A 20,366-nucleotide genomic window follows, 5' to 3' on the forward strand; every position below is an offset into this window, starting at 1 on the left:
AAAAAAAGTTCAAAATCTATTTGGCAAATATATTTAATAAGAAATCCTAGAATACATTTAAAAAATTCAAAATTTCTATACTGTGCAAAAGTTTTGAGCCGTTAAATATAGTAATGGTGTCGTTATGGAGAACACATTTTCAATGTATTTAGGAATTACGAAGCTCAGGAGCCGTTAAATATGTATAATGGTGTCACCACTTTCTTTTGTGCCACAATACTAAAAGCAAATCTTCAAAAATATAAAGTGATCCACAATGTCTGAGTATACTCATAATAGGAAGTAGGGAATAATATGTTATACACAACGAAAATAAGTAGTCCAATGGTCTCTCCCTTATTCGTTGAAGACAAAAAAAATGCAGTCATATCTCTCCATTAGCCCCTGCAAAAAAAATCTCCCCATTAGCTTCAAAAAAGGGAAAAGGAAGCTGATACGTGCTCGCCCCCTATGCCAATCGTCCTCGCCATGTCTCTCCCTTCTTTTCTTGAAAATAAAAAAAAACTACAGCCATATCTCCCTTTTTGCTTTAAATCACACAATCGTACTTAAATCACACTTACATATATACCCCCGAATATGTATGTGACATGCACACAATGTTTTTGTAAAATATTTAAAGACTCAATGTCAAAAAAGTTTGAAATATTTGGCAAATATATGTAATAAGAAATCCTAGAATACATTCAAAAAATTAAAAATTTCTATACTGTGCAAAAGGTTTGAGCCGTTAAATATAGTAATGGTGTCGTTGTGGAAACAAATTTTCAATGTATGTAGGAATTACTAAACAAAGGAGCCGTTAAATATATATAATAGTGTCACTACTTTCTACTGTGGCACAATACCTAACTAATGCAAAACCTTCAAAAAAATGTAAGGTGATCCACAATGTTCTGAGTATACTCATAATAGGAAGTAGGGAATAATATGTTATACACAACAAAAATAAGTAGTAAATGATATTTGTAAATATGTTGTACTTTTGTTTCCACAAGATTCAAACAAAACAATAGTTATACAAACTTTCTATGTACAATATTAAATTTTGAAAAAATGCTAGCCCATGCAAGAGCACAGGTTGATGACTAGCGTGTTAAATGTTTGTCGGTTTCTTTAACAGAAATCGATGGACGAGGACCTATTGCCTCAAAAAAAATCTGCAGTTTGTTTTCAAAATAAGAAAGGCTGACCAGGCAACCAACCTGTGAACTGTGGTTGGATGGTTAGAGGGACCTGATATTCCCAGCCCACCACGGTGTATGAGAGCTTGCGTCTGTACTGTGTTCAAAAAAAGGCTGACCAAAGTGACACGCAGTCTCTGTTTTGATTGGGACCACACTGTAATATAACCTTGATATGTCCTTGCTGCCCATGCATCTCAGATGAACGTTCCTCGTGAGAGTTGGCGTGCGATGTATGACACCAATCATCGCCACCGAATACAAAAAACCGACTACAGCTGGTAATTTGCCTCGGGTGCCATGCAACGCAAGAGGAAACGTACATACACGCCGTGATCGGGCTGAGGCGTTGGACGAACCGCGCTTAAATCGCCCCCACCCCCTCCCGCTCCCCTAGTCACACGAGACACGCCTCTGTCGCAAAGCACTTTCACCAACCTCCAAGGGACTGAGCCTATGTCAAACGAGCAGCTCGCCGGGAAGGCGACGGCGGCGGCGTGAATTCGGAACAGCAGGTTCCGTGGCACGATCAAAGAGCACTTGGACATGTTCGGTGCAGAGACCAGTTGGATTAACACATCCCCTGAGGTACTTCTTCTTTTTGTTGTTGTTTGCTAAATGTACACTTTCCCCGAGGCAATCCATCCTATTGGATTAGTTTTCAGATCTGAATATTTTTACGATATACATGAGTTCGAGTCACTTCATATAATTCGTGTATGTGAACTCGTCACACAGAGGCACACACGACTTGCCTCTGCCACGAAAGCACTTTCACCCACCTCGAAAGGGACCGAGGCTATGTCAAACGAACAGTTCACGGGGAAGGCGACGGCATAGCACATTCTATGCCGTGAGCAATGACCGGTTGGACAAGTTCAGTGGGGAGACGAGTTGGACGAACACATCCCCCGAGGTACTCGATCTTTTTGTTGTTGTTTGCTTGCTACACCTACAGTTTCCCGAGGTAATCCATCTTATTGGGTTAGTATTCAGATCTGAATGTTCTTGTGATATATGAATTCGAGCCACTTCAAATAGTTCGGATATAAACTATTATATGTCAAGTAGTATATATAAAATGGGGCATCAATTTGATAATTTTTAGAGTTTCGATAATCTCACTACACCATGAACATGTTAAGATGCATCAATCTATGCCTTCTTTTACCAAAAAAATTCTTCTTTTGAACCAATATTAGACAAGCATTAATGTGTGACCTCTTTTAAACCACTAATTAATATGATCCGAATTGTGCCTTCTATGATACCATTATTGAACAAGTATTATTTTGGTCTTCTTCCGACACAATCTTTACTATAAATTATGTTTCGGCTTCCTTTAACTTCATGTGCGTGAGTTGAGGTCATGCATTGAAATAGTATTAGTATTGTGAATACCTACAAAAGAATAAGAAAAGGTATTGTCAATTTGCGGAGAGAAATTTCTTGAAAAATGAGGCCCCTTGGATACGAACAAGTGTCGATACGTTCCATTTTGTTGCCATATTAATGTATACCATGGTAACTATGCAAAAAGCTTTGCTAACCTTACGGTGTTAAATAGAATTGCATCGGTCTTGCATGTTATGCCTTGTGTACCATAAATATCAACTGCATCTTCTGCCTATAGATTTGGTTGTTGGCACCAAAACAAGTTGAATCGATTGAGACCCTAAAAGGTCATTATTATCCTCATTAGTAGAATGCTTAGCACACATGTAAAGCTTTACTACAGAAAACTGTTTATGGGAAACACGGATACTATATACTAGCTCGTTGGTGCATGCAAATCTTTACACATGTGAAATGTGTTCATAGATGTATAATGCATTCATTCATGAGCATTTTTCTTAATATATGATTTGTTTTTGGTCTTTATATCGGTACGAACGATGCACTCATCTAATTCAAGAAATGTATATCTTTTTAATGCTTAAATCTTCCCATAGCTATGCACTGAATGTTCAATAAATGAGATGATTTCGGCTGCATCATTTTTTCCCTCAAGTTAAGTGGAGTGTACTACTTTATTCTGTTTCTCCAAATTTATCAACAAAAAGATATCCTGGAAAACTCACTAACGAATTGCCTTCTTAACACCATAGTCACTTGGAATTTGGTGTAATTTCATAAAAAATGAGAACCCTGATTATCTCACTGTCAACAAAATAGGTATCTGCCTTGTATTCTTGGCAGACTTCCTCTGCAACCTTGAAGTTCTATAGGACTGTGAAAGCTCTCGCGGGGAAGATATTATGGTGATAGATGGTCCACCAATGAGGAGATCATGGATGGGCTAAGGGAGGCTCCTACAAAGATAACAACATTGCCGAAGAAGAAGAAAGTAGAGTGGCAATCTGTGGAGAACTTCAACGATGAGTTGCGTGGACCAGACTCTAAAGTGTCTGGGCTACATAAGCAAAGACGCCGGCAAGATAAAATATCAGTACAAGGACCCTCATCCTCTGCACTATCTTTTTTTTTGCGAATAAACTTATAATAATCAAGCATCAAATGTACAATCCTGCTTACATAAATCGATGACCTCTGGGGGTCCTGATCCCAACCAGACAACAATTCTACTCTCAGTTCTTGCAAAACTAGCTAAAAATCACTAACTAAATTTTGACCACGCTTGATATGAACAATACTGGTCGTTCGAAGAGACTTCAAGTACTTTATCCTCTGCACTATCTATCAACCATGTACTTCCAAGTCCTTTGCAAGAATATAAAGCAGCAAGATCAACCAATGAAGACCGCACGGAGTCCATCACGAATCCCTCCTGCAGTGTGGACATGTTGTACCAGAGGAGAAGATTGAAGATCGCGAGAACCAAGTCATGATGCTTGCTCAAGCAGTCACCAACTCTACACTGCCACCACCATCCAAGGATCCAGCATAATTTATGGCATTCGGAACCTCCCAAGCTTGGTGGAGGTTTGCCTCAGTATTGTGCATGCATATTACTTTATCTAGCACATCATGTTTCTACTTATTTGCATACTTATGTTCAGAAATTTGTATTTTGGAAGTGTGCTTTCATCTGCCTAGAAAATTATATGATTGTACCCATCGAGTGGAACATTATAAAATATATGTGGTGTGTTGGACATCAGCTTAATCCTTGTTATTTAATGTTGAGTGATACATAGTGCATAAAACAAATAAAGTTCAACGCTAACATAGTGACATTGAATACACACAAACATCATATGATTTTCCAACATGACCACACGACGCTCAAATTCAACACCATGGATATGAGTTCTATGCTTCAGGAGGAGAAGGTTCATGCTTGAAAGCCTCGAAATTTTCCCAAAGTGATTATAGGAGGAGTAGGAGCAACACGTTGGCATTGTATGGCAGTGTTCATTCGAGTAATATTGGCGGCTATTATGGGAAAGTTATTGCTTGGAATTCACCCTCCAGCCTCTATCTAGCTGCCACTTCTTTCCGAAGCGATACCTCCTATGCGGCCTCGGCTGCCTCCAACACATACTGTAATATGTCATCGCAATCTCAAATATAGGTTGCAACCACTAATGCAGAAAAGCGATTATTCCCCACCTAGGGGCGTCCCATATAACATGCACAACGGCAACAGTTTTTGCTGCAAAAGATTATGTGCACCACCATATATATAGCATTTTGTACCTCGACAACATAGATAACTATATAGACCAGCAACGGCACAATGGCGAAACTTAGTTAATTATATAGAGAAGATATCCGACAATCATCGATCTCACAAAACAATTGTAGCTAGTAATTAGTCGTTGTCAACATGCACTACAAGCGAACTAATATTTAATAACGAGTTTACTTATTACTTAGCCCAGCCACACACATTCCTTCAAATGAAGTCGATAACGACTATCATTTCTCAAGTCATGGCGTCGCGTGTTCCTCATAGTGACTAAGGCGACTTGTTCAACCTAGAGATTCTTGCGAATAAGGAAGTTCTTCCTCCCACCAAGCTTAAGACAGTGCGACAGTCGTGTCGGCTGATTACACACAGGTGGTGACGGAGCCTCTTGCGATAAGGCATACTCCAGCATAGCCTGCCTCGATGCCACAGCTCAGAGCTAGCCTCTTACGCAATTTCTGAAGAAAAAAAAAACATATCAATTAAGTAGCCTCACACTAAGCTTATCAATTTCTGAAACAAATGAGCTTGGCAAGTGCAATTATCAAAAAAACATACACTTTAATTCAGATATATGATCTGATTCTACACTAAACATATCTTTGGATTCTATAGTAAGCATATCGATCAGACCGATTCTACACTAAGCATACCAATCAGATTATACACTAAGCATATCAATCAGATTCTACACATGCTAAAGACATCAACGGTTCCACACTAGAAAAATTACTACACAACATAGCATGACATGGCGGGTAATATTGGTACTTGTCAGACGGGTCACGAATGGCACCCTGACTAGTCATGACATGACGGAAGTTTGTCGGAGAGGTTGCCAGTCTCATCATGGTTCAGCCGCATTCTTTGGGAAAAGACGGCATCATTAGGTGGTTCCTCATCGTCTTCATCCATGTTGAGATAAATAACTGCCAACCTAAGTCTTGGTCATCTGAAGGAGAAGTTGATCAATTTACCCAGTGAGCAATTGTGGGCGAGGAAAATGATCCCATCCATCTCCTCCCATCTAGGACATCTTTCATCCTTTCTTGACCTCGAAAGTGCGGGGGGGGGGGGGGGGGGGGGGGCAGGAGCCTCGAACAACACGGTGTCTCCGGTCAACTCATTGAATTCCAACCTCACATCGGATGGGATGATCTAGGTAACAAAAAACAAAAACATACACAACATTGATGGTAATAAAAAAAGAAAAAACAAACATATATATCGTATTAGAGAAGTTTAATTGTTACCGCTAAAGAAATATAGCACCGCTGGAAGTGTAGATGCTGAACAGATCGCTAGTTGCAAGGCTAGTGGCGCACCTTGACTTGCATAGTTGACATGGTGGTGGTGACTCCATTCTGCAAGAAAGCATATGAATTTTGACGCTACAAAAAAATTTCTACACTAGTAAGTATAAAAATCAAATACTAATAAGTATAACCGGATTGAACACTACTAAATGAACACAAAAGACTAGCATCCGATTCTACACTAAAACATATTCAACACTAAAAAAGATTCTACCCTAAGTTCAAAATTGTTTTCTACACTAATAAATCAAATTCTACCAGCGATAATCGGATTCTACGCTGCTAAATCAACACAAAATACTAGCATCTGTTTCTCCACTAAAACATATTCAACCAAAAATATATATAGCACTAAGTATAAAATTAGTTTCTACACTAATAATCAAATTCTACTAAGTATAATCAGATTGAACACTACTAAGTCAACACAAAAGACTAGCATCCAATTCTACACTAAAAACAGTTCTACCAATATGTTGAGGATATAGCTACTGATGTAACCCGCCGTGATGGGCCGGGTTACGTTGCGACAGTTCTTCGCTCCAGAAGCCCAAGGCCAAGTTAAGGATCGCGGTTTAGTTATAGATCTAAGGCCCAGAGCCGGATTAAGGCCTGTAGTGGTAAACCGCCGTTGTGGCAAGACTTGTAGTGTAAGGCAAGAATAGTTGAGAGTCCGAGCCGGGCACTGTTATAAGCCGTCCGGGATTCTTAGAGCCGGGGGGGGGGGGGCGTCAGCCTCTCTATATAAGGGGACGATCCGGCGGCGGTTGAGGACAAGTAAGATCAGATCGATAGCCATGCAGAGCGGTTTAGCTCCTGGTCATCGAAACCCTAAGTAATACCATCTCAACTGGACGTAGGCTTTTACCTTCACCGTAAGGGGCCGAACCAGTATAATCCTTGTATCCCTTGTCCCGTTTAACCCCTTTAAGCTTCCCAGCTGCGATGGCTCCACGACTAAGTCCTTGCACGAGGACATCTACCGTGACAATTCCACGACAGTTGGCGCCCACCGTGGGGCCAGCGCACGGTGGATTTGAGTTCTTGAAGGGCAGCTTCGAAGGGCTCAAGGGATACGCTGTGGGCCGGATGGCCAAGAGTCGTCGCGGCAAGCTCTACATCGACGATGCAAGCTGGGGCCCCGACGCCGGCTCAATCGAGTACGGGTACCGGGTCCCCTTCCGCGGAATCCACGTTTTCATTGGCAAGATTGGCGAACTGGGCCCTGAGCCGGACCTCTGCGCCGACCTCATCGAGACGGCTCAGCGCGCGAGACCCGCCCGGACTCTTCCTGCCTTGAAGCATGCTTTCGTGGGATGCGTCCATGGAGGACTCTCTGAAGGATCTGGATCTGGCGATGAGGCGGCCGCTCGCTCTGACGGCGAGTCGTCCACGGATGAGACCGACTCGTTATACCAGCTTCAAGATGGCAGGCTCAGGGGTTGTTCCGATGGTGACAGTATTCCGGACCCCTTTGAGCCGCCCAGCCGGGTTGGAATCTTCATGGCCGGCGCACAACCTGTTCAAAACTCCGCCACGGGGGCAGGAGGCCCGGTGCACTCGCCGGCTCAGGTGCTGATGGATCTCACAGACAAGATGACGGCCCTGTTAACTGCTACGGTCGCCCCGACGGATCAAGCTCAACATGATGCGGAGGTGGCACAGTTAAAGCTGGACATCGCAAGAGCCAAGAAAGATCTGGCAGCGGATGGGATCAGGATGGCTGCGGAGCGGGCGGCTCTCGACGCCCAGGCTCAGATGATTCAGGCGCAGTCTTTCCGGCTCACGATGGATCAGAACGCATCCAATGAGATCATGAGAAGGAGGCATCAGAAGGCTCAATCTCGACTCCCTCCGGTTTATGATCCTCGAAACCTCTTCAACACGCCTGGTGCAGGGCCCAGTAACCCGCCAGAGATCATGGCGCCGGGGGCTGGTACGCCGGTTCAGCCACAAGGAATGGGGCCTCCCCGTGTGAGCACTACCCCACCTCAGTACGTGCCAATACCGTCGGGTCACTATGCCAACCCACTGGAAAACATGATCGCCGCGGCGGCGCGACTGGCGGCTCTCCCAATCGACGGCGACTCTCCAACGGCGGTCGAAACCCGCCGGGTCAGAGAACTTCTTCAGACGGCTCTGGCTCAGCAAGAGGCATACTCATATAGCCGGGACAGGATTCATTCGACCACTCGTCCGAACCAGAGCCCAAGTTATAGCAGGCACATGGAATCAGCGACCGGTTCAAGCAACGTCCGGCGCCGTAACTTGCCAGCTGGCTGCGGCCCGGCGCATAATGAAGCCGTTAACATGGTAGACCATGATAGAGCACGACAAGAGGCGGAGCAGGCGGCTCAGCTGACGGCTTACCAGCCAATCCCGGCTTATCTGACGGCTTCTATCGACGCGGGTATATCTACGAGGACTGGAGGTGTCCCTTGTCTAGTGCTGGCTATCCGTAATGAACGTCTGCCCAAGGATTTCAAAGGGCCTAGTAAGGTACCCAACTACACGGCTGATTTACAACCCGGAGCGTGGATCGAGAGTTACGAGATGGCTATGGAGTTGCTGGAGGTCAGTGAAGCGGCAATGGCCAAATACTTCACCATGATGTTGGATGGAACTGCCCGCACTTGGTTGAAAGGACTGCCGCCTAACTCTATCGGGTCATGGGCGGAGCTAAAAGCCCGGTTCATCCAAAACTTCAAAGATACATGTAGACAATCTATGTCAATTGTGGACTTGACTAACTGCAAGCAGCAGGAGGGTGAGTCTACAACCCATTGGGTTCGCCGGGTCAAAGAGATAATACATTCATCTGATAAGATGGATGCCGGCTCTGCAGTCTTAATGTTGGAGCAGAATTGTCGTTTCGCGCCCCTGAAGATGAAGCTCGGGCGGCTCAAGCGCGATTGCAATGATATGGGTACGCTGATGGCGGCTTTGGTCAAGTACGCCGACTCTGATAGTACCAAGGATCCCGCGTCGGACGATGAAAGGATAGGGAAGGGAAAACAGAATGGCAATGGCAAGGGCCCTCAGCATAACCCGGCGAACCAGGGAGGTAACAAGCGTAAGGCTGATGGCAGTGTGGAATTTGTGGCCAACGCCAATGCGCAAGGTAACAACCACCGACGTAAAGGGTGACCACCTCCCCGAGCTGGCGGGTCAGGCCCGACGCTTGAGCAGTTGTTGAACGAGCCCTGCCCAAGGCACGGCTCTAGGGATAAGGCGGCCACTCATCTATGGAAAGACTGCGCAATCATGAAAGCCTTCAAAAATTCCAACGCTTTTAATGGCAACAGTGGGCCGGGCGGCGGCTCAGGAGCTGGCGGCTTTCATGGCCCGGGCGGCGGCTCAAATTCCAATTCTCAGAATTTTCAAGGGGGCTTTAATCAGCAGTCTGGCCAGGGTAACCAACAGCAGCAGCAGGCGGGATACCAGACCAACCCAAAGCAGCTTAATGGTGGGCAGTATCATGTGTTTACTAACAGGACCTGCGCCGCTATCACAGCCGCCGGGTTAAGTCCAGGGTCTTTCAGGAAGGTGATCTGGTGCTCCGGCTCATCCAAGATCAAACAGATGCACACAAGTTATCCCCGCCTTGGGAAGGGCCCTTTGTGGTCAGCAAAAACTTGTACAACGGGTCATACTACCTTATCGATGTTCGGGAGCACAAAGATTCACGTAAGTCGGAAGAAGAGACCCGTCGGCCGTGGAACATAGCTCAGCTTCGGCCTCATAATGTACATATCTATATAGCCATGTATATATTATGATAAATAATAAAGCAGGACCTCTGTCCTTTTTTCCTCCAAAGGTAAATGTGTTATTGTTATTTCCATTACAACTTTACATGGTCACTTGGAGGTTGATCCGGCTTATGATCGTATTCGAATCTAGCCGTTAACAATATGATCACTTGGGGGCTTCCTGTTCAAACATAGGTCGTATTCGAACCAAAGAGAACATAGCTGTCGATACCCACTTGATTGGCATATTGCCGAGCTCATTGGGGAGTTTTCTTGATCATATTTGAATCATAGCTCAACCCCCTTTGGGAACCGACGTGGATCGTATTCAAATCAGTGTCGTTAAACAACTCTCAAGGTCATTTGGGGGCTTCCTGTTCAAACATAGGTCGTATTCGAACCTAAGAGAACATCGCTATCGGTACCCTCTTGATCGGCAACGCCAAAGCCACTGGGGGCTATTTGATCCCATTCGAATCTTAGCTTAACCCCTTTGGGACGGTTCTCTGGTCGTATTCGAATCAGAAGCCCCTGTAGTTTTTGATCTTTTTGTTTGCAACAAGTCCTTTTGATCATATCAAACGTGTGCACTGGTGGTTCTTATTCCACCGGCTTAATTTTGATTAATCATGTTGATAGCACACAATAAGCATTATAGGTATTGGTGAACCGGAGTTGAGTTCCCAGCCTCATTATTTGGGTCACATAGACCGGAAGTGTACTGGAAGGTTTGCAGGTATGTTATTATGGTTATCTCGAAGATATAATTGAGAGCCGGTCTTTTATGACCTTGATTCATACTCCGGGTTATATGTGAAATGACTCTCCATGCGGTAAGCCGTCTAGAGACTTGTGATTTGTTTTCCTATGCAGGACAATTAAAGACAGCTCTTTAAGCTTAAGGAAAGTAAATGATCAAACATAACCCGGAGGTATATAAAAGAGCAGCTCCAACAGAGTTAAGCGCTGCACACGTGCACGATGGCACGACAAAATTAAGTGTTTGTCCTACTCTTTTACAGAACTCCCCGAGTCCAAAAGGTGAGGCATTGTTTTCAAGGCATAATCATGAGCCGCCTAAGAAATCAAGGTGCTTGTTGGGTTGAAGCTCCCGGCTCATCGATCCCTCTCCGCTCCTCCGGCTGTTTCCATGACCTGGAAGGTTGATGATTTCCAGTCAATGCCACTCAAGGCTTCAAACTGAGCCTCATCATCAATTAACCCGGCCGGGTCAACTTCTGGGGCGAAGGTATGCTTACGAGTCGGAGGGATCAGGCTGATTGCTTCATAGCGTGGAGTTGGGATCCTCTGATTTCCCGCGTCATAGCCCGGCTGATACTTTGTAAGGTCTGTGTCATTCCCAATCAAGGTGGCCACCGGGCGCACGCTCTTCACACAGGCGGCGAAGTCTTTATGGTCAAAGGGGGTGCCGTCTTCCTTCAGGCTGGGGTATCCAAGTGCGATGTCGGCCGGGTCTAGCTCCGGTAGAAACGCCTTGGCCCGGCTCAGAGCGGCTATAGCTCCGGCTCTTGCAGAAGCCCGTCTCAGCTCTTGGAAGCGCTGAGGAAGTACGGCAAGCCGCCTGAGTACATCTGCCAGGTGAGTGGGAACTTCATTGGACAGAGCCACAACGGCTAAGGCACGTTGTGACCCGGTGTAAAGTTGCTCCACCAAAGTGTAAACCGCCTTCAGCTTGGTCAGCACGCTCTGGTTGAGGTTGGAACTCCTGGGACCTGCATTACAAAGTCAAGTGAGCTGTTGGCAATTTAAATGTTTTTGGGAACTAAATGATGTAAACTGATTAGAAATTTACCAAAGATTGCGGAGACCATCTGAGAGACATGGCGTTTTAAGCCGGCCAGCTCGGCGGTTCTCTCAGTAAGAGTGGCCTCCGCTTGTTCGGCCCGGCTGAGCAAAGCAGCTTTTTCATCTGCCCAGGCCTTCCTTTCCGCTTCAAATTTTTTCTTCAGTTTCTCTTGTGCAGATACACTGAGCTCAAATTTGGAGTTGGCCTTTTGGGTTTCACTTTCCTGAGTCTTCAGGCGGCTCTTCAGATCAGAGATTTCCGACTCAAATTTCTTACAGATGGCCTGTGCAAATTCCGGGTTACAGTTAAGGTGAGTATAATGCAATATTAAGTCCCAAGCACTTTGCAAGCAAAGACACTTGGCACTTGGGGATTAATGTATGCTGAAAGGTTCTAGCTACAGGGCCGGTTCATGAAAGTAAGCCCCAAGCATTTCACAAGCAAAGATACTTGGCACTTGGGGGCTAATGTATAAACTTGATTAACATAAGGTAAGGATGCTGTCTAACCCGGCCCTTGAGTGTTATCAGGTAAGACAGTTTTCTTACAATGATTACTAAGCCGGTTTTCTTACAATGATTACTAAGCCGGTGTTAAAGTCTACAACGTATTTCATCATAAGTAATAGACTTGGGGGCTGGCATGGTAAGGATAACTATGGAGTAAGCAAGAGAATCATACCTCAGATTTTTGCTGGATTTGCTTCACCATGTCAATTTCCAAGTCCTGGCTGTTGTGCACTTGATTAACATAGCCGGAGACAATATCTCCAATGCTCAGATTAGCATAGTCAGTGATATCCAGCCTGGCCCTGCGGCGTTCCAGCAATTCTTCCTTGGCAGAGCATCTAGCTAGCACAGTGGGTCTTCCCGGCTCGACAAACTCTGTCCGGGTGATTACAATGTCCGATCATCGGCCGACTGAGCCGGGCTGGGGATCTCCGGGTTATCAGCACCCTCCATAACTTGCTCGTCAGATGGGGCGGTGGTGGTTTCAGGAGCTGATGCAGACGGTGCCTCAGAGGCAGAGGCGTTGGGTTCAGTCAAGACCGGCTCTTCGACCGGTTTACTTTTCTTTGCCCTCTTGCTGGGCTTTGCTTGTGCACTGAAAGTCAAAAGGTTAGTACAAAAGCATGAGTAAGATAAGCACAGAATAAGCTGATCATCATTACCCGAGTGCGGTCTTGAAAGCCGGCAAGTTAGATTGCATGGAGTCACCGGAGGAAGGCGAAGTTTCCTGATAGTTTGAATCAGAAGAATTGAGTGGTTGACGAGTGACGCCTGCCAGAGGATGAAAAGGATATAAGTCGGAAATAACCTCGGTCCGGCGCTTCCTTGATGCTTCAGGTAAGCCGGAGGAGAGGTCTGCAACCTTGTTGGTCCGGGTTTGCCTCCGGCTCTCATGAGTCTGTCGCTTCAAAAGAAATTGAGGATCTTGATAAGCTAAAGGATGTGAAAATCTTACTTTCCGGGTTACTCTTCGGACTTTCAGCCTTGGCAAGGGCTCCGAGTCGGAGGAAAGTATAGTTACCTCTTCAATCACCGGGTTACTCGCTCCGGTATCCTCCTGCTGATAATCAGTGTCAAAAAGATGGTTAAAAAAGGAGCTTAAAGAATCAAGAGCTACCTCTGACTCGGAAGTATCATCCAAGTGAAGCAGGTCTGAGGCGCTAGGCTTACTCCCCTTCTTGCGGGGGGCGGCTCTCCTGGCGGCTTTTTTGACCTTCCTGGCTTTTTTAGTAGCTTCATGGTCATATCTGACCTTCCAGAACTTATCATTAGCCTGTAAAGTACAACAAAGATTAGTAAGTTAAGACAAAATCGTTAAAATGAAAGGAGAAGCACTTAGGTCAATGGTTTACCGCAGGAGCCGGGTTAGTCTTGCAGAAAGGGCTTAGGCCCACTCTCCCGCAATCTGCCAGGCTCTCGTTCAGAAGTGACTTGGTTGTATCATCAATAACATCTTCAGGTAAGTCCTCTGGACTGTGCCGTAGAGGATCATCTTTCCGGCCTGTGTACTCACACATCAAGCTGGGGCGGCGGCTTAAGGGAATCACCCGCCAGGCAACCCAGACCCGGACCAGATCAACACCATGTAAGACGTTTCCCAGAAGAGCTTTGATTTTGTTGATGGTGGGGATAAGCGGTTGACGCTCATCTTGAGATAATTTGTCTGGCAGAGGGTGATTTGACTCCAGACGCAGGGCGCGAAAGCCGGGCAGAGGGTTCTCATCAGCCGGAGAAGTATCCTGGCAGTAGAACCACGTCTGATTCCAGTCCTTTGGGTGGCTTGGTGAAGGAAATATGCCCTAGAGGCAATAATAAAGTATTATATATTTCCTTATATCATGATAAATGTTTATTATTCATGCTAGAATTGTATTAACCGGAAACATAATACATGTGTGAATACATAGACAAACAGAGTGTCACTAGTATGCCTCTGCTTGACTAGCTCGTTAATCAAAGATGGTTATTTTTCCTAGCCATAGACATGAGTTGTCATTTGATTAACGGAATCACCTCATTAGGAGAATGACGTGATTGACATGACCCATTACGTTAGCTTAGCACCCGATCGTTTAGTATATTCCTATTGCTTTCTTCATGACTTATACATGTTCCTATGACTATGAGATTATGCAACTCCCGTTTACCGGAGGAACACTTTGTGTGTTACCAAACGTCACAACGTGACTGGGTGATTATAAAGGTGCTCTACAGGTGTCTCCAAAGGTACTTGTTGGGTTGGCGTATTTCGAGATTAGGATTTGTCACTCCGATTGTCGGAGAGGTATCTCTGGGCCCACTCGGTAATGCACATCACTATAAGCCTTGCAAGCATTGTGACTAATGAGTTAGTTGCGGGATGATGTATTACTGAACGAGTAAAGAGACTTGCCGATAACGAGATTGAACTAGGTATCGAGATACCGACGATCGAATCTCGGGCAAGTAACATACCGATGACAAAGGGAACAACGTATGTTGTTATGCGGTCTGACCGATAAAGATCTTCGTAGAATATGTGGGAGCCAATATGGGCATCCAGGTCCCGCTATTGGTTATTGACCGGAGAGGTGTCTCGGTCATGTCTACATAGTTCTCGAACCCAAAGGGTCCGCACGCTTAAAGTTACGATGACAGTTTTATTATGAGTTTATATGTTTTGATGTACCGAAGGTTGTTCGGAGTCCCGGATGTGATCACGGACATGACGAGGAGTCTCGAAATGGTCGAGACGTAAAGATTGATATATTGGATGGCTATATTCGGACACCGGAAGTGTTCCGGAGAAGTTTCGGATTAAACCGGAGTGCCGGAGGGTTACCGGAACCCCCCGGGGAAGTATTGGGCCTTAGTGGGCCTTGAGGGGAGAGAGAGGGCAGCAGCCAGGAGGTGGTGCGCCCCCTCCCAGGAGGAATCCTAGTTGGACTAGGAGAGGGGGGCGCAGCCCCCTTTCCCTCTCCCTCTCCCTCTCTTTCCTTCCCCCCTTCTTTTCCTAGTAGGACTAGGAAAGGGGAGTCCTACTCCTACTAGGAGGAGGACTCCCCCCTCTCCTTGGTGCGCCCATAGGCAGCCGGCCTCCCCCTTGCTCCTTTATATACGGGGGTAGGGGGGCACCTCTATACACACTTGATATACGATATTTTAGCCGTGTGCGGTGCCCCCCTCCACCAGATTACACCTCGATAATACCGTCGCGGAGCTTAGGCGAAGCCCTGCGTCGGGAACATCATCATCGTCACCACGCCGTCGTGCTAACGAAACTCTCCCTCAACACTCGGCTGGATCGGAGTTCGAGGGACGTCATCGAGCTGAACGTGTGTAGAACTTGGAGGTGCCGTACGTTCGGTACTTGATCGGTCAGATCGTGAAGACGTACGACTACATCAACCGCGTTGTGATAACGCTTCCGCTGTCGGTCTACGAGGGTACGTAGACAACACTCTCCCCTCTCGTTGCTATGCATCACCATGATCTTGCGTGTGCGTAGGAATTTTTTTTTAAATTACTACGTTCCCCAACAGTGGCATCCGAGCCTGGTTTTATGCGTTGATGCTATGCACGAGTAGAACACAAGTGAGTTGTGGGCGATATAAGTCATACTGCTTACCAGCATGTCATACTTTGGTTCAGCGGTATTGTGAGATGAAGCGGCCCGGACCGACATTACGCATACGCTTACGCGAGACTGGTTTCACCGTTCGGAGCACTCGTTGCTTAAAGGTGACTGGCTGGTGTCTGTCTCTCTCACTTTAGTTGAACCGAGTGTGGCTACGCCCGGTCCTTGCGAAGGTTAAAACAGCACCAACTTGACAAACTATCGTTGTGGTTTTGATGCGTAGGTAAGAACGGTTCTTGCTAAGCCCGTAGCAGCCACGTAAAACATGCAACAACAAAGTAGAGGACGTCTAACTTGTTTTTGCAGGGCATGTTATGATGTGATATGGTCAAGACATGATGTGATACAATGTGTTGTATGAGATGATCATGTTTTGTAACCGAGTTATCGGCAACTGGCAGGAGCCATATGGTTGTCGCTTTATTGTATGAGATGCAATCGCCATGTAATAGTTTTACTTTATCACTAAGCGGTAGCGATAGTCGTAATAGCAATAAGTTGGCGAGACGACAACGATACTACGATGGAGATCAAGGTGTCGAGCCGGTGACGATGGTGATCATGACGGTGCTTCGGAGATGGAGATCACGAGCACGGTGCTTCGGAGATGGAGATCACAAGCACAAGATGATGATGGCCATATCATATCACTTATATTGATTGCATGTGATGTTAATCCTTTATGCATCTTATCTTGCTTTGATTGACGGTAGCATTATAAGGTGATCTCTCACTAAAATTTCAAGACAAAAGTGTTCTCCCTGAGTATGCACCGTTGCGAAAGTTCTTCGTGCTGAGACACCACGTGTTAATCGGGTGTGATAGGCTCTACGTTCAAATACAACGGGTGCAAAACAGTTGCACACGCGGAATACTCGGGTTAAACTTGACGAGCCTAGCATATGTACAGATATGGCCTCGGAACACAGAGACCGAAAGGTCGAGCGTGAATCATATAGTAGATATGATCAACATAGTGATGTTCACCATTGAAACTACTCCATCTCACGTGTTAATCGGACATGGTTTAGTTGCTTTGGGTCACGTAATCACTTAGATGATTAGAGATATGTCTATCTAAGTGGGAGTTCTTAAGTAATATGATTAATTGAACTTAAATTTATCATGAACTTAGTACCTGATAGTATCTTGCTTGTCTATGTTAATTGTAGATATATGGCCCGTGCTGTTGTTCCGTTGAATTTTAATGCGTTCCTTGAGAAAGCTAAGTTGAAAGATGATGGTAGCAATTACACGGACTGGGTCCGTAACTTGAGGATTATCCTCATTGCTGCACAGAAGAATTACGTCCTGGAAGCACCGCTAGGTGCCAGGCCTCCTGCAAGAGCTACGCCAGAAGTTATGAACGTCTGGCAAAGCAAAGCTGATGACTACTCAATAGTTCAGTGTGCCATGCTTTACGGCTTAGAACCGGGACTTCAACGACGTTTTGAACGTCATGGAGCATATGAGATGTTCCAGGAGTTGAAGTTAATATTTCAATCAAATGCCCGGATTGAGAGATATGAAGTCTCCTATAAGTTCTATAGCTGCAAGATGGAAGAGAATAGTTCTGTCAGTGAGCATATACTCAGAATGTCTGGGTATAATAATCACTTGATTCAACTGGGAGTTCAACTTCCGGATGATTGCGTCATTGACAGAATTCTTCAATCACTGCCACCAAGCTACAAGAGCTTTGTGATGAACTATAACATGCAAGGGATGGATAAGACGATTCCCGAGCTCTTCGCAATGCTAAAGGCAGCGGAGGTAGAAATCAAAAAGGAGCATCAAGTGTTGATGGTCAGTAAAACCACTAGTTTCAAGAAAAAGGGCAAAGGGAAGAAGAAAGGGAACTTCAAGAAGAACAGCAAGCAAGTTGCTGTTCAGGAGAAGAAATCCAAGTCTGGACCTAAGCCTGAAACTGAGTGCTTCTACTGTAAGCAGACTGGCCACTGGAAGCGGAACTGCCCCAAGTATTTGGCGGATAAGAAGGATGGCAAGGTTAACAAAGGTATATGTGATATACATGTTATTGATGTGTACCTTACTAATACTCGCAGTAGCACCTGGGTATTTGATACTGGTTCTGTTGCTAATATTTGCAACTCGAAACAGGGGCTACGGATTAAGCGAAGTTTGGCTAAGGACGAGGTGACGATGCGCGTGGGAAATGGTTCCAAAGTCGATGTGATCGCCGTCGGCACGCTACCTCTACATCTACCTTCGGGATTAGTTTTAGACCTAAATAATTGTTACTTGGTGCCAGCGTTGAGCATGAACATTATATCTGGATCTTGTTTAATGCGAGACGGTTATTCATTTAAATCAGAGAATAATGGTTGTTCTATTTATATGAATAATATCTTTTATGGTCATGCACCCTTGAAGAGTGGTCTATTTTTAATGAATCTCGATAGTAGTGATACACATATTCATAATGTTGAAGCCAAAAGATGCAGAGTTAATAATGACAGTGCAACTTATTTATGGCACTGCCGTTTGGGTCATATCGGTGTAAAGCGCATGAAGAAACTCCATACTGATGGAATTTTGGAATCACTTGATTTTGAATCACTTGGTACTTGCGAACCGTGCCTTATGGGCAAGATGACCAAAACACCGTTCTACGGAACTATGGAGAGAGCAACAGATTTGTTGGAAATCATACATACAGATGTATGTGGTCCGATGAATATTGAAGCTCGTGGCGGATATCGTTATTTTCTCACCTTCACAGATGATTTGAGCAGATATGGGTATATCTACTTAATGAAACATAAGTCTGAAACATTTGAAAAGTTCAAAGAATTTCAGAGTGAAGTTGAAAATCATCGTAACAAGAAAATAAAATTCCTACGATCTGATCGTGGAGGAGAATATTTGAGTTACGAGTTTGGTCTACATTTGAAACAATGCGGAATAGTTTCGCAACTCACGCCACCCGGAACACCACAGCGTAATGGTGTGTCTGAACGTCGTAATCGTACTTTATTAGATATAGTGCGAACTATGATGTCTCTTACTGATTTACCGCTATCGTTTTGGGGTTATGCTTTAGAGACGGCTACATTCACTCTAAATAGGACACCATCGAAATCCGTTGAGACGACGCCTTTTGAACTATGGTTTGGCAAGAAACCAAAGTTGCCGTATCTTAAAGTTTGGGGTTGCGATGCTTATGTGAAGAAACTTCAACCTGATAAGCTCGAGCCTAAATCGGAGAAATGTGTCTTCATAGGATACCCAAAGGAGACCGTTGGGTACACCTTCTATCACAGATCCGAAGGCAAGATATTTGTTGCTAGAAATGGATCCTTCCTAGAGAAGGAGTTTCTCTCGAAAGATGTGAATGGGAGGAAAGTAGAACTTGATGAGGTAACTGTACCTGCTCCTTTATTGGAAAGTAGATCATCGCAGAAATCAGTTTCTGCGACACCTACACCAAGTAGTGAGGAAGTTAATGATAATGATCATGAAACTTCAGATCAAGTTATTACTGAACTTCGTAGGTCAACTAGATCAAGATCCGCACCAGAGTGGTACGGTAATCCTGTTCTGGAGGTCATGTTACTAGACCATGGCGAACCTACGAACTATGAAGAAGCGATGGTGAGCCCAGATTCCGCAAAATGGCTTGAAGCCATGAAATCCGAGATGGGATCCATGTATGAGAACAAAGTATGAACTTTGGTTGACTTGCCCGATGGTCGGCAAGCCATTGAAAATAAATGGATCTTCAAGAAGAAGACTGACGCTGATGGTAATGTTACTGTCTACAAAGCTCAACTTGTTGCGAAAGGTTTTCGACAAGTTCAAGGAATTGACTACGATGAGACCTTCTCACCCGTAGCGATGCTTAAGTCTGTCCGAATCATGTTAGCAATTGCCGCATTTTATGATTATGAAATTTGGCAAATGGATGTCAAAACTGCGTTCCTGAATGGATTTCTGGAAGAAGAGTTGTATATGATGCAACCGGAAGGTTTTGTCGATCCAAAGGGAGCTAACAAAGTGTGCAAGCTCCAGCGATCCATTTATGGACTGGTGCAAGCCTCTCGGAGTTGGAATAAACGCTTTGATAGTGTGATCAAAGCATTTGGTTTTATACAGACTTTTGGAGAAGCCTGTATTTACAAGAAAGTGAGTGGGAGCTCGATAGCATTTCTGATATTATATGTGGATGACATATTACTGATTGGAAATGATATAGAATTTCTGGATAGCATAAAGGGATACTTGAATAAGAGTTTTTCAATGAAAGACCTCGGTGAAGCTGCATATATATTAGGCATTAAGATCTATAGAGATAGATCAAGACGCTTAATTGGACTTTCACAAAGCACATACCTTGACAAAGTTTTGAAGAAGTTCAAAATGGATCAAGCAAAGAAAGGGTTCTTGCCTGTACTACAAGGTGTGAGATTGAGTAAGACTCAATGCCCGACCACTGCAGAAGATAGAGAGAAGATGAAAGATGTTCCCTATGCTTCAGCCATAGGCTCTATCATGTATGCAATGTTGTGT

Source organism: Aegilops tauschii, chromosome 7, assembly GCF_002575655.3.
Source record: "Aegilops tauschii subsp. strangulata cultivar AL8/78 chromosome 7, Aet v6.0, whole genome shotgun sequence".
Lineage (NCBI taxonomy): Eukaryota > Viridiplantae > Streptophyta > Magnoliopsida > Poales > Poaceae > Aegilops > Aegilops tauschii.